General features: G+C 40.2%; 1 protein-coding gene across 13 annotated transcripts in view; it reads left to right on the top strand.

The window, feature by feature from the left end:
- LOC132830170 (zinc finger and BTB domain-containing protein 7C) overlaps positions 1 to 15,607 on the top strand; it is a 243,471-nt gene that overhangs the window by 211,814 nt on the left and 16,050 nt on the right. For 9 of the 13 annotated variants that reach the window (XM_060848524.1, XM_060847809.1, XM_060847898.1 and 6 more), the window contains one exon: positions 2,617 to 2,724. The exons of 1 other annotated variant lie outside the window; for it this stretch is intronic. The gene's annotated coding sequence lies outside the window, so the exon portion shown is untranslated. Of the gene's footprint in view, positions 1 to 2,616; positions 2,725 to 11,193; positions 11,278 to 11,381; positions 11,427 to 15,607 lie in introns of all 13 variants that reach the window. 3 more of the 13 variants (XM_060847986.1, XM_060848066.1, XM_060848318.1) reach the window with 3 other exon arrangements.

Here is a 15,607-nt window from a genome sequence, read left to right as displayed (position 1 = left end):
TCCCAGAAGGATGTGGATACTTTGGAGAGAGCACAGAAAAGGCTTACAAAGATGTTGCCTGGTATGGGAGATTTTAACTATGAAGAAAGATTGGATAGACTGGGTTTTTTTTTCACTGGAACGTAGAAGATAGATGGGTGACCTGTTAGAAGTTTATAACATCGTGAATGGTATGGATAGAGTGGAAAGTATGAGACTTTTTCCCAAGCTGAAGGGGTCAATTACTAGGAAACACAGGTTCAAGGTGCAGGGGAAGGGGAGGAGGGGAGTTTAAAACAGGTGTGCGAGGCAAGGGTGGTGAGTGCCTGGAACACGCTGCCAGAGGAGGTGGTGAAGGCAGACATAATAGCAGCATTCAAGAAGCACATGAATGAATACATGAACAGAAGGGGAATGAGGAATCTGGATCGTGTACATGAAGACCGTTTTAGTATGCAAGGGCAAAATGTGTCGGTGCAGGCTTGGAGGGTCGAAGGGCCTGTTGCCATGCTGTATTATTCTTTGTTCTCTTTGTAGTTGAACAAAAAGACTTTGAAGTGCAGGTTCATAGTTCCTTGAAAATGGAGTCACAGGTAGACAGGATAGTGAAGAAGGCGTTAAGTATGCCTTCCTTTATTGGTTACAGCATTGAATATAGGAGTTAGGAGGTCATGTTGCAGCTATACAGGACATTGGTTAGACCACTTTTGGAATACTGCATTCAATTCTGGTCTCCCTGCTATAGGAAGAATGTTGTGAAACTGGAAAGGGTTCAGAAAAGGTTTACAAGTATGTTACCAGGGTTGGCGAGTTTGAGCTAAAAGGAGAGACTGAATAAAATGGGGCTATTTTACCTGGAGTCTTGGAGGCTGAGGGGTGACCCTATAGAGGTTTATAGTATCATGAGGGTCATAGATAGGGTGAATAGCCAAGGTCTTTTCCCCTGGGGTAGGCAAGTCCAAAACTAGAGGGCATAGGTTTAAGGTACAAGGGGAAAGATTTAAAAGAGCTCTGAGGGGCATTTTTTCCATGCAGAGGGTGGTGCGTGTATGGAATGAGCTGTCAGAGGAAGTGGTGGCAGCTGGTACAATTACAGTATTTAAAAGGCATCTGGATGGGTATATGAATAGGATGAGTTAAGAGAGAAAGGGGCCAACTGCTAGCAAATGGGACTAGGTTAGTTTAGGATACCTGGTCAGCATGGACGAGTTGGACTGAAGGGTCTGCTTATGTGCTGTAAAGCTCTATTACTGTATAACTGAAATGGATGGAAATTACTGTAAATCATGGCATGTATTTGACATGGTATATAATTAAGATGATCACTTTTCTGGCACCAAAACCCAATTCAACCCTTGTGTAAATAGGCATTTTATGATTGACAGTGTAGATATTACAGTATAGAGAAAATAAATCAGACAACCAGAGCTGTCAATCAAGCAAAGTTTCCTTGCATCTGATCTGTTTTAGCACCCTTATTGGATGCCTGGGCTATCCGCCAAGATGCTCATTGAAGCTTGGATGGCAGGACATACATTGGCATGGAGTTTAGTAGGAGGCTTTGCTTGACATGGAGGGTAAGGGTTAGATCTTTGGAACTTTCTTTTCTAAAGGTTTTCTGATTCAAAACCTTCTGCTCATAATACCTCTGAGGAGCCATGAACCGTCAGTCTTTCAAAAGTTGGCCCAACTCCATAAAAATTGCAAGTGCCTATCTCCTCAATGGAGTTTGTCAGGTTGGAGTGCAAGATGTGGGCTCACAATCTAAACTACCTCTCACACTTAAATAGCACTGTGAAAATCAGAAACCCATGATGGTGTTAGGCAGCCCAGAATCAGATCTTTGTCGCTATTTTCGTCCCTCCATGGAGTCTCCCCGATTCCATGAAAATCCAGGCCTTCTTCACCAGAAATAAAATCTGTACATATATACTTAAGTAGTGCAAATAAAACCCTGGTCCTAGCCATGGGTTTAGCGCAACAACATATTAGTTAGTTACTTTATAGAATAAAAATGTCTAATGTTGTGACAGGGACCAGGATCATTGAGACTACCAAAAGGCCCCAAAAATGACCAATTTGTAGTGATTCATCATCCAACAGTGGCAAAAAGACAAAATTTTATTCACACCATAACCACGGAAGATATGCCCAGCAGCCAAACTGCGGAGGTGAATGGTTTCAAAGCAGTTCCAGTGAAAAGTACAGGACTTAAGAAGATGAGATTCATGATTGTACTAGCTTGCAAGACCAATGGAATAAAATGTAAAACCATGCCAAAAATAAATTTCCTTCCAGGTGTTTGAGATCATTTTTGAGATTAATATATGCCTGCGAAGAAAATATCACCCATACTGTGGTGGGAGCAGGGGTCTAACATGCAGAGTTCTGCTTTTGGATGCATGCCTTTTGAAACTGAAAATATCATATCTGATCCACAGTCAGATCCTTATGATACTGGAATCAAAGTAACTCAGAATGAATTCTTTATTTGCATGTCAAAGACAATATTTTTGATGGCTTTAAAATTTTTTGATTGTAGTTAGTGCTATCTTTATACAATTAACTAATTCAATAAATTGTGTTGCGTTAATTTAAAATTAATTACCTGATGTTTTTTCTTCACAATTCAAATAGGCTTCAACCACATTAGGAGCACACAATTTATATTTTGAGTGTATGTTGATCTCTGTTTTTGGAAGAACTTTTGGAGGCTTCAAAGGTTGACATATACCACGGTTCCAGGTATTCAATATTTATAATAATTCAATTTTTAAGTGTATTTATTTCTTCTAATAGATCATTTACATTAGCATGCAAAATAATTGTTCAGCTTTTAATAGCACAAATAAACCAAAATTCAAATAAATGTAACTTTCAGATCCCATTTCATTCTGAGAGTAATATAGTTGTTTTTAACAGCACTTGCTTTGTATGAGAGATTACATTTGTTGCCATGGCCTTCTTGTGCTTGTTCCCCTACATTCTGTCACTAGTAACAATGAGCGTGGGGGTTGATGAGGCACAAAGCTAAATAGAGTATAAGGTCACTTACTTATTGATCTTTTAGTGAGAAGGTGGAATACACTACATATGCAAGATTTTTTTTCTGTTCTTGCAAACTTAACTGAATATCCAATCTTCAATTTGCTATTGAGGGAGCATGCAAAATTAATTTTGTTAAGAAAAAGAAATATGCACAGTGATCAACTGGATAAAAATGTCACCAATTACAGTCAAACTGCCTTGACAATATTTTGCAAAAGGCAAAGCACTTATAAAGAGACATGAAAGGAATTAATCAGCACGTCAGTGGAAAAGCCCAGTGCACTCACTACTAAAAGACTGCGCCTACCAGTCAGTCTACTTGTACAGCTTACCTACATATCTTTACATGGTTTGGTTTTGTGTTCCTGTTAATAAATTGCCACAGCTTCAAATATCTTAAGACAAAATAATTAATTGTGATGCTTCAAAAAGTGGAAGCCATGGGTGACGTAATCTTGATTTGATGAAACCAAAATATCTGTACCCATGTTTGCTATGACAAGAAAGAAGGAAAATACTTTATTTATATAATATTCACTTTAAGAATATTCCCTATACTTCACAGCTGAATAAATTCTTGTGGACCTTGATCATCCTTCTAGGTGGGACTTGCAGAAAAAGATTTTTGCATAGCAGTGTTCTATATACGGCATCCTCTGTGGTTAACTAGGGAAATTAAGGATGGTATCAAATTAAAAGAGGTTTTGAACAAGAATTTTGTATTGGCCCTCATGGTAGAAGTCACCAAAGCATGTCTAAAAAATATGAAAATACCAAGAGGGCAAAAAAGGGACAGGAACTTAAGACAATCGCATTCAAAGAGAAAATTTACTAAGGAAACTAATGACATTAAAGGCTGACAAATTACTAGAGGAATGGACTGCTTCCTAAGTCTTGAAACCAAAATAGCTTCAGAGATGATGGATGCATCGATTTAATCTTGCAAAATTCTATAGATTCTGAAAAAGTCCTAATAGATTCGAAAACAGAAATAGAACACGACTATTTAAGAAAGGAGGAAGATAGAAATCAGTAAATATTGGCCAATTAGTGTACGATTTGTCAACGGAAAAATGCTGGAACTCATTATTTATGAAGTAGAAGCTGGGTATTTAGAACATTACTTTTCCTTTATTCTTTCATGGGCTATGAATTTTGTTTGCAAGGTCAGCATTTATTGCCGATCAATAATTATCCTTGAAACTGAGTGGCATACTAGTTATTCCAGATGGCAGTTTAAGAGTCAACCACATTGCTACAGACTTGGAGCCACACATAGGCCAGACTGGGTAAGGATGTAAGTTTTCCTTCTCTAAAGACATTAGTGAACATCATGGCTTTTTACAAAAGTCAATTATAATTTCATGGTTGCCATTACTAAGACAAGCTTCATATTCCAGATTTATGAATTGAATTTAAAGTCCACCAAACTAATCACAAATAATTTATTACATTAGTATCTGAACTAAAATCCTTTTTTTAACGCATAAATTGAAGCTCAGCATTTTGCACTGTTTGAATAGCATAAACTAAACTTAGTTAAGATCCTAGAAGGCCAATCCTGGTGCGTTTTTCAACTTTTGGCAACCACCTATGCCAATTTTGAGAAAACATCAAAGTTTCCTCCAGATGTACGTTCTTGTTATGCTGGCAAGCATACAAAAGTATTGAATCCTGAGCTTATGTGATCTTTTGGAATATTTGAAGTGAAGAGTTTGACTCATACATGTTTTGGTAATAGAACAGCAGAATATTCTTTTAGGAATATTAAATGTCGCACACTTCCCTTTGCTAGTATGGCTGGATATTTTGACATGCTTGTGAATTGGGAAATATTATACCCAATTTTGTTGCAACCTTTCCATTTCTAAATCATAAAGCACTTGGAATAGTTTTCCTTAATGAACTTACAATCCTTAGCAACTTTGAATCAATCTTTAAGAGCTGGTAATCAGAATTTTAAAATGTGTAGCTTCTTGATTGTTCCATTTAACTATTATTGCTAAAACTAGATGCTTGCATTTCTCATAATTTTTAGTTACCATCCATAGTATCACAACATGATACAGCACAGAGGAGGCCATTCAGTTCCACTGTACCTATATCAACTCTTTGAAAGATTTGTTGCGTATCTGTGCACTTTCTCTATATTCTAGCAAATTTTCCCTCCAAGTCCAGGACAGCTTTTTGCACCAATACATAGTCCTACTATAGATGGGGCAGTGCTAATCAAGTGGCTAAAGTTTCAGTAGGTGAGCATTTGGGGGTAGTGACCATAACTCTTAAGTTTTTTAGTCATTACAGGAAAACGTAAGGATTGTGCAAATGTTAAGTGTCTAAATTTGAGGAAAACCAATTTTAATATCATTAGATGAGATCTGGCAAATATATATATACTAGGTCTTTACTTGGAAAGTGGGCGTCTTTTCTAAGTAGCATAGTGAAAGTTCAGGACCAGTGTGTTCCTCTAAGAATGAATGGCTAGGCAGCAAGTCCAGCAAAACCTGGATGTAAAGGGTTATCAATGTTTCTTATCAGTATTCACAGAGGAGAAAGACATTGTGGTCATGGATTTCATGGCTACAATTAAGATTAAGATGTTTTAAGAGGCATTAAGGTACATAGATTTCCCAGGACCTGATGAGATGTACCTTGGGCTGCTAATGGGAGGCAAGGGAGAAGATTGTTGGGACTCTGAGAGAGATATTAATACTTCTCTGGCCACAGGTGAAATGCCAGATGACTGGAGGAGAGCTAATGTGGTTCCTTTGTTCAAAAGGGCAGCAGGGATAGGCCAGATAATTACAGACTAGTTAATCTGAGGTCAATGGTAGGGAAATTATGAAAACAGTTCTGACGGACAGGATTAATCAACACTTGGAAAGGCAGAGATTGATCAGAGATAATCAGCACATATTTGGTAGAGGGAGAGTCTGCCTGACTATTGTATTTTAAGTTCTTTGAAAAGGTGACTAAATATATTGATGACGGTAGTGCAGGACTTCAATTCGGCCTTTGACAAGATTTGGAGATGCCAGTGTTGGACTGGGATGCACAAAGTTACAAATCACACAACACCAGGTTATAGTCCAACAGGTTTAATTGGAAGCACTACCTTTTGGAGTGCTGCTCCTTCATTACGTGGTTGTGGAGTGCACAATTGTAAGACACATAATTTATAGCAAAAGTTTACAGTGTGATGTAACTGAAATTATACATTGAAAAATATCTGTATTGATGTTAAATCTCTCATCTGTTATAATGACCATGATAGTTTCACTTCTTTCACATCACAACTCGTTTTTTTAAAAGTTACATTCTCAGGTTAACTGTAAGAATTGTAAGACTCTGTTAACTCACTTTTTAGATTAAAATCAGTATAAACATGATGGCACAGGTAGGGAACACAGGGGGCTAACACCTTCAACATCTCAACATCTTATCTGGGCTGACACCAATTCTTACAGTTAACATGAAACTGTAACTTTTAAAAAGAGTTTTGTGATTTACATATGAAAGAAATGAAACTATCATGGTCATTCTAACAGATGAGAGACTTAACATCAATCAAGGTGTTTTTCAATATAATTTCAGTTACATCACACTGTAAACTTTTGCTATAAATTCTGTGTCTTACAATTGTGCACTCCACAACCACCTGATGAAGGAGCGGCGCTCTGAAAGCTAGTGCTTCCAATTAAACCTGTGGACTATAACGTGATGTTGTGTGACTTGTGCCTTGACAAGGTCACACATGGAAGGTTGGCCCAAAAGGTAACAACGCATGGGATTCGAGACAATTTAGCAAACTGGATTCAAAATTAGCTTGCAGATAGGAGGCAAAGGAAGAAAATTGTTTTGTGATTGGAAATCTGTGACCAGTGGTGTACCACAGGGATCGGTGCTGTGACCCATTTTTAAGAGTGAAAGCATAGTTGTGGGAAAGAATTAATTGAAGAGTTCTTCAAAGTGGGGGTAAAGTTAAAAATCACGCAACAGTAGGTAGCAACCTGATGAAGGAGCCGCACTACGAAAGTTAGTGCTTTTGAATAAACTTGTTGGATTATAACCTGGTGTTGAGTGATTTTTAACTTTGTCCACCCCAGTCCAACACCGACACCTCCACATTATGAAAGACGGGAAATGTGCTACCCATGCTGTTTATTATGTACATTAACGACTTGGATACAAATCTAGAAGATATAATCAGTAAGTTTGCAGATGACTTGAAAATTGAAGGGTATTGTTGATTGTGAGGAGGACGGTGTCGGGCTACATCTGATATTGATCGTAAATTAGGCAGACCAATGGTAGATGAAATGTAATCCTAATAAGTGCAAAGTGATGCATTTTGGGAGGTCTAATAAAGGAAGGATATACACAATAAATGATAAGTTCCTTGCGAGTGCTGAGGAACAAAGGGACTTTGGTTTACAAGTTCATCGATCCCTGAAGTGTCAGCACAAGGTGGTGAAGAAGGCATGCGAGATGCTTGCCTTCATTAGTCAGGATATAGAATATAGGAGCTGTTACAATTTTATAAAACATTGGTTAGGCCACAGATGGAATACTGTATACACTTACGTAGAAGATGTGATTGCAATGGTAAGGATGCAGAGGAGATTGACCAGGATGTTGCCTGGGATGAAAAGTCTCAGTTATGGGGTGAGATTGGACAGGCTGGGTTTGTTCACCTTGGAGGAGAGAAGGCTGAGCAGGGCGGGGGGAGAATCTCATTGAGGTATACAACATTAGGAGAAGCAAAGACGGTATATATTGTGAGAATATTTCTCTAAGAGCCTGTTCCACCATTCAATAGATCATGGCTGAACAACCTACTTGGTAACCTGTTCCTGCTTTCTTCCAATATCCTTGATCCTTTTAGTGCCTAGAACAATATTTAGCTCCTCCTTGAAAATATTCAATGTTTTGCCCTCGACTGCTTCCTGCAGCAGAAAATCCCATAGGTTCACTACTCTCTAGATGAAGAAATTTCTCCTCAGTTCTAAGTAGTCAAACCCAACATCCTTCGACTGTGACCCCTGGTTCTAGACTGTCTGATCATCTGGAATGTTCTTCCTGCCTTTACTCTGTCTAGTCCTGTTCAAATTTTATAAGATTTTATGATATCTCTCCTCATTCTTTTCTAAATTTCAATGAATATAGCCCTAACCTTTCCAGTCTCTCTTCATATAGCAGTCTTGCCATTCCAACAATCAATCTTGTCATCCCTGAGTCAGAAGGTTGTGGACTAAAGTTTCATTTCATGACATAAGCTTAAACCTGTGATCTTACAGTCAAATACAGCATGAGGAAGTGCAGCATTTTTGGGGTGTGAGCTGTTAAACTGGGATCAAATCTGCTCTCTCAGATGGATCTAAACCAGCCCGAGGATCTACTTTGATGAGGAGCAGGGAGGTAATTCCCACAGACCAATAATTATTATTTAATCAACATTACAAAAGTATATTAACTTGTCATTACCCTAATATTATTTGTGACAGCATGCTTACCACAAACGTTCTACTGCATTCTCTTCATTAATTTAGAAATATAATCATTGTGAAACGTCATTATCTGTAAAATGCTGTGGGATATTTTATGTTCATTAAAGGTATTAAATAAATGCATCTTTTTACAATCTTTCTCATCAATTACTGTACTTCTAAGTTTAATGTCAAAGAATAGAACAGCACAAGGACACCAGTACACCAAGATTGTGCTGGCACATGATGCCTTTTTAGACTAAACACCTTTTTGCCTTTGAGCTGTTTGTATACCTCCATTCCTTGTCTATTCATATAACTGATAATATGCCTCTTAAAAGTTGGTATTGTATCTGCCTCCACCACCACCTCTGGCAGTGCATTCCAGGCACTTACCACCGTATGTATATAAAACTTGCCTCTCACATCTCCTTTAAGCTTACCCTCTTTTATCTTAAACCCAAGTCACCTAGTGATTGACATTTTTACCCTGGGAAAAGACTTTGACTATCCATTTTATCCATGTCTCTCATAATTTTGTAAATGTCTATCAGGTCGCCCCTCATCCTTTGACGTTCAAGTAAACCAAAGCCTGTTTGTCCAATCTGTCCTCATAACTAATACACCCCCCCTCCCCACCCAAAATCAGGGAATATAGAACATATATTCCTGATGAAGGGCTCTGGCCCAAAACGTCGAATTTCCTGTTCCTTGGATGCTGCCTAACCTGCTGTGCTTTAACCAGCAACACATTTTCAGCAATATAGAACATAGTACAATACAGCACAGAACAGGCCCTTCGGCCCTCGATGTTGCACCGACCGGTGAACTGTTCTCAGCTCGTTCCCCCTACACTATCCCATAATCACCCATGTGCCTATCCAAGGATTGTTTAAATCTCCCTAATGTGGTTGAGTTAACTACATTGGCAGGTAGGGCATTCCATGCCCTTACCACTCTCTGAGTCAAGAACCTGCCTCTGACATTTGTATTAAATCTATCACCCCTCAATTTGTAGTTATGCCCCCTCGTACAAGCTGACGTCATCATCTTTGGAAAAAGACTTTCACTGTCTACCCTATCTAATCCTCTGTTCATCTTGTATGTCTCTTATCAAATCCCCTCTTAGCCATCTTCTTTCCAATGAGAACAGATCCAAGTCTCTCAGCCTTTCCTCATAAGACCTTCCCTCCAGACCAGACAACATCCTGGTAAATCTCCTCTGTACCTTTTCCAATGCTTCCACATCCTTCCCGAAATATAGCGACCAGAACTGTACACAGCATTCCAAGTGTGGCCACACAGCATTTTGTATAGTTGCAGCATGGCATTACGGCTCCCTAGGACCTTCTTCCGCTTAACAGATGCAATTTCTTAAGAGATGCAATTTCTGTAGTAAACCACGATTCCCTTACCTTATCATTTCCTCCCTGCTTGGCAGGGACATACCTATCAAGGACACATAATATCTGTTCCTTAAACCAGCTCCACATTTCCATTGGCTGCATCCCCTGCATTTTGCTACCCCATTCTATGCCTCCTAAGGTTTGCCTAATCACATTACAATTGCCCTTCCCCCATTGATAGGTACATGACAAGGGGCTAGAATTATCTCTTTCCATCGCTAAACTAAACGTAACTGAATTATGGCCACTCTCCAAAGTGCTCACCTACAACTAAATCAAACACCTGGCCTGGTTCATTACCAATGCACCAGATCCAGTGTGACAAAAACTGATCCATCCGATGAACCAGAGTTATAGCATTTCCAGTCAATGTTGGGGAAGTTAAAGTCCCCATAATGACCACCCTGTTCCTTTCACTCCTACCCAGAATAATTTTGCCAATCCTACTTCCACCTCCCTGGAACTCTGCGGAGGCCTATAAAAAAACTCCAAGCTGTGCGACCTCTCCTCTCCTGTTTCTAACCTTAGCCCACACTACCTCAGCAGACGAGTCCTCGTCAAAAGTTCTTTCAGCCACCGTTATATTATCCTTGACTAACAATACCACGCCTGCACCCCCCCCCCCCCCTCCCCCCTTACCACCTTGCCTGTTCTTAATGAAAGATCTAAACCCTGGAACCTGCAACATCCATTCCTCACCCTGCTCTGTCCATGTCTCCGAAATGGCCACAAAATCAAAGTCCCAGGTATGTATCCATGCTGCAAGCTCACCTACCTTATTTCAGATACATCTGGCGTTGAAGTAGACACATTTCAAACTAGCTTCTGTCTACCAGCACATTCCTGTGACCCTGAAATCCTGTCCCTGTCCTCTCTACTCTCATCCTCCTGTGCACTGCAACTACACTTCCGGTTCCCAAATCCCTGCTGAGTTAGTTTAAACCCACCCGAATAACACCAGCAAATTTCCCACCCAGGATATTAGAACCCCTCAAGTTCAAGTGAAGACCGTCCTGTTTGTACAGGTCCCACCTTCCCCAGAATGAGCCCCAAACCTGAAACTCTCCCTCCTGCACCATCCTTGCAGCCACATGTTCAGCTGATATCTCTCCCTATTCCTTGCCTCGTTATCACGTGGCACGGGTAACAAACCAGAAATAATAACTCTGTTTGTTTTAGCTCTCAGCTTCCACACTAGTTTCCTGAAATCCTGCCTTACATCCCTGTCCCTCTTCCTACCTATGTCATTGGTACCTGCGTGGACAACTCTTGAGGCTGGTCACCCTCTCCCTGAAGGACCCCAAAGATATGATTCGAGACATCACAGACCCTGGTACCTGGGAGGCAACACACCAACCGTAAGTCTCATTCATTCCCAACAAATCTTCTATCTGACCCTCTAATTATTGAGTCTCCAATGAGTAACACTTTCCTCCTTTCCCTCCTTCCCCTCTGTGCACAGGGACAAGCTCTGTAGCAAAGACCAGGGCCCCACTGCAAACCCGTGGTAAGTCATCCCCCTCAACAGTATCCAAAACGGGAAAGATATTTCTCAGGGGAACGACCACAGGGGATTCCTCCACTGACTTTTTTCCCCTTCATGCCTAGGAGTAACTACTTCCATCTATCTCTTATCTATTACAGCCTCTGCCTCCCGAATGATCTGAAGTTCATCCAGCTCCCACTCCAGTTCCCTAACACAGTCTTGGAGGAGCAACAGTTGGGTGCACTTCCTGCAGATATACTTGGATGGGACACTAATGGCATCCCTCACCTCAAACATTATGCAGGAGGAACATTGCTCTCCCTGCACTGCCATCCCTGCTAGTCCCCTTATCACAAAGTAAACAAGAAGAGACGCCTACCTGATGTGTCCCTTGTCTTTAAGATTAGTGGAGATGTTTGGGTGGGAGGCCCTACAAAGGTAGGGTCTCGGGTTTAGAAAACACTGACTTATATAGCTGGACAGAAATAAAAAGAAGTCCCTCCTTTCCCAGAAACCTCTGCTCTCTGATTTCAAACATATAATTTTAAATCAGTGAATATCCTAATAAACTGTTTCTGGACCCTCTCCAAAGCCTCCACCTTACATAGAATCACACAGTGTGGAAACAGGCCCTTCAACCCAACAAGTCCACACCAACTCTGTGAGGAGTACCCCACCCAGACTCATTTCCCTATGTTTACCTCAAACTAATGCACATATCTCTGAACACTATGGGCAATTTAGCATGGCCAGTTCACATAACCTGCACATCTTTGGATTATGAGAGGAACAGGAGCACCTAGAGGAAACCCACAGAAACAACGGGAGAATGTGCAAATTCCACACAGTCGCCCAAGCTGGAATTGAACCCAAGTCCCTGGTATTTTGAGGCAGCAGTGCTAACCACTGAACCACCTCCTTCTGGTAATATGGGAACTAGAACTATACACAGTATTCCAAATATAGCCCAACTAAAGTCTATAGAGCTGCAGAACATTCTTGCCAATTTTTATACTGTATGCCCTGACCGATGAAAGCAAGCATGCCATATGCCTTCTTGACCACCTTAACCACTTATGGACTACACTTACAAACTGTGGACCTGTATGTTGATCTGTCATTTACTCTATAATTCCCTCATGCATTAAATCTCCCAAAATGTATTATCACACATTTGTCTGGATTAAACTTCATCTACCATTTCTTCCCCCAAGTCTCTAGCCTATCTATGTCCTGTTGTATCCTCTGGCAATCTTCCTCACTATCTACACATGCCCCATTCTTTGTGCTGTCCACAAGCTTGCTAATGAGGCCACCTACATTTTCCTCCAAATCATTTATATATATTACAGACAACAGAGGTCCCAGCACTGATCCCTGTGGAGCACTATTGGTTACATCTCCAATCTGAAAAACACCATTCCATGCTGCTCACTGCCTTCCATGACTAAGCTAGTTCTGTATCCATCTTACCAGCTCACCATGAGACTTCACAGTTTGTATCAGCCTGCCATGAGGGACATTCTTGAAGGCTTTGCTAAATTCTACAGAGAAAACATCTATTACTTTGTCCTCATTAATCACTTTTGTCGCTTCCTCAAAAAAGTCCTTAAAGTCTTTCTTGCACGCAGCCCATCACTAATAATACATATTTGTCCAAAAGTGAGAAAATGCTATCCTTCGAATAATTTTTCTACTATTGACATAAAGCTCACTGAACTGTAATTTCCTGGTTTATCTCTTTTGCCCTTCTTAAACAAAGTTATACTTTGGCTGTTCGCCAGTCCTCTGAGACCTCAACATATCTGCGTCGATACTCACCATGTTCTTCTCCTTTGTGAATGCCAATGCAAAGTATTTGATAAGAAGCTCAACCACTTCCTCTGGCTCCTTGAGTAAGTTTTCTCCTTTGTCCTTGAGTAAACCTACCCTCTCCCTAGCTACCCTCTTGTTTCTCATTTGTATTAAAATGCCTTGGGATTTTCCTTAATCGTGATTGCCAAAAACATTTCCTGATCCCTTTTAGCCCTCTTAATTTCTTGAGTTTTTTCCTGCTATCTTTGCATTCTTTGAGGGCTCCATCTGTCTTAGTTTCCAAAACCTTACATGTGCTTCCTTTTTGACTAAGCTCTCAATTTCTCTTGTTAACGAAGGTGCCTGAATCCTGTCATCAAAGTAATTGATTCCACTGAGAATTGAAGCCAGGAGCTTTTGCACGTAAAGCAGATGTGATAACCACTACAACATGCAACCACTCATGTTTTCTGCAAGTTTGAAATTTTGCACTTTATGACCAAATCAAGATCATTAATATCTAAGATAGCCCTGGTATTAATATTGACCCCTGGATCCACCACAGTATATCTGTGACAAAACACTCACCATTTCTCTTTGCTCTCTATGCTTAGCTAATCTACTGGAATTCTATGAAGACATTATGAGCATGGTGGACAACAGGGACCCAATAGATGTAGTGTTTCTGGATTTCCAAAAGGCATTCAACAAGGTGCCACAAAAAAGGCTGCTGCACAAAATAAAGATGCAAGGTGTTACAGGCAATGTATTAACATGATAGAGGATTGTTTAACTAATAGGAAACAAAGAGTGGGGATAAATGAGTACTATTCTGGGTAGCAATCAGTGACTAGTGGTGTGCCTCAGGGATCAGTATTGGGACTACAATTATTCACAATTTACATTGACGATTTGGAATTGGAGACCAATTATAGTGTGTCAAAGTTTGCGGTTAACACTGAGTGGTAGAGCAAAGTGTGCAGAGGACTGTGAAACTTTGCAAAAGGACATAGATAGTTTAAGTGAGTGGACAAAGGCCTGGCAGATGGAGTACAGTGTTAATAAATAGGAAGTCATCTGATTTGGTAGGAATGACAGTAAAAAGGACTATTATTTGAATGGTAAAAAGTTGCAGTATTCTGCTGTGCAGAGGGACCTAGGTGTTCTCGTGCATGAATCACAGAACTTTGGTCTGCATATACAACAGGTAATTAAGAAGGCAAATGGAATTTTGTATTTCATTGCTAAAAAGATTGAGTTTAAAAGCAGGGTGGTTATGTTGCTGCTGCACAGGGTGCTAATGAGGTCGCCCCTAGAGTACTGCATGCAGTTTTGGTCTCCTTACTTGAGAAAGGATGTACCGGCGCTGGAGGGGGTACAGAGGAGGTTCACTAGGTTGATTCTGGAGTTGAGAGGGTTGGCTTATGAGGAGAGACTGAGTAAACTGGGATCATATTCGTTGGAATTCAGAAGAATGAAGGGCGATGTTAGAGAAACATATAAAACTATGAAGGGAGTAGATAAGTTAGAAGTAGAGAGGATGTTTCCACTGGCAGGCGAAGCTAAGAGAAGACGGCATAACCTCAAAATTTGGGGCATAACCTCAAAATTTCAGACCGAATTGAGGAAGAACTTCTTCACCCAGATGGTTGTGAATCTATGGAATTCCTTGCCCAGTGAAGTAGTTGAGGCTTCCTCAGTAAATGCTTTCAAAACTAAGATAGAACATTTTTGAACAGTACAGGAATTAAGGGTTATAATGAGAGTGTGGATAAGTGAAGCTGAAGCCACGAAAAGATCAGCCATGATGGCCTACTCCTGCTCCTAGTTCTTATATTCTTTCACCACCTAGTTAATTCCACATCCAGGATCAAATTTTTGCAGATGCTGAAATCTGTTCTGAATACAACAAATGCTGGAGATTAGTGGGTCAAACAGTATCCATGGAGAGAAAGCAACAAACATTTCAAGACTAGATGATTCTTCATGGATGCTGCCTGACCTGCTGTGATCTCCAGCATTTTTTGTTTTCAGTAATTTTGTATCCTTGCTGTCTTTTAATCTGATGTGCTCCAGTTTTGTAAACAAATCTATAATGAGGCACTTTATCAAGCATGGTTTTCTGATGGGAATTGATATTGTGATTGTTGAAAGGTTGCTCCATTTTTGCAAGACATCCTGGCATCCTGATCCTGTTTTCATTCCCTGTCCATACATATTCACCATGAATGTTTTTTCTTGAAAAGCGGAGGCATCCTCAGAACTACAGTTCCTAAAGCTTGTCATATTTGGGTCTGATCAAAGAATCATGCAGTATAGAAGAAGGCCTTTGGCCGTCATGTCTGTATCGTCAAAGGGTGCACTAAATCTATATTAGTCCCACCTTCCAGCATTAGGCCCTCAATTTG

The sequence above is a fragment of the Hemiscyllium ocellatum genome, chromosome 1, assembly GCF_020745735.1.
Source record: "Hemiscyllium ocellatum isolate sHemOce1 chromosome 1, sHemOce1.pat.X.cur, whole genome shotgun sequence".
NCBI lineage: Eukaryota > Metazoa > Chordata > Chondrichthyes > Orectolobiformes > Hemiscylliidae > Hemiscyllium > Hemiscyllium ocellatum.
This window is presented reverse-complemented; position numbering and strand designations above follow the sequence as displayed.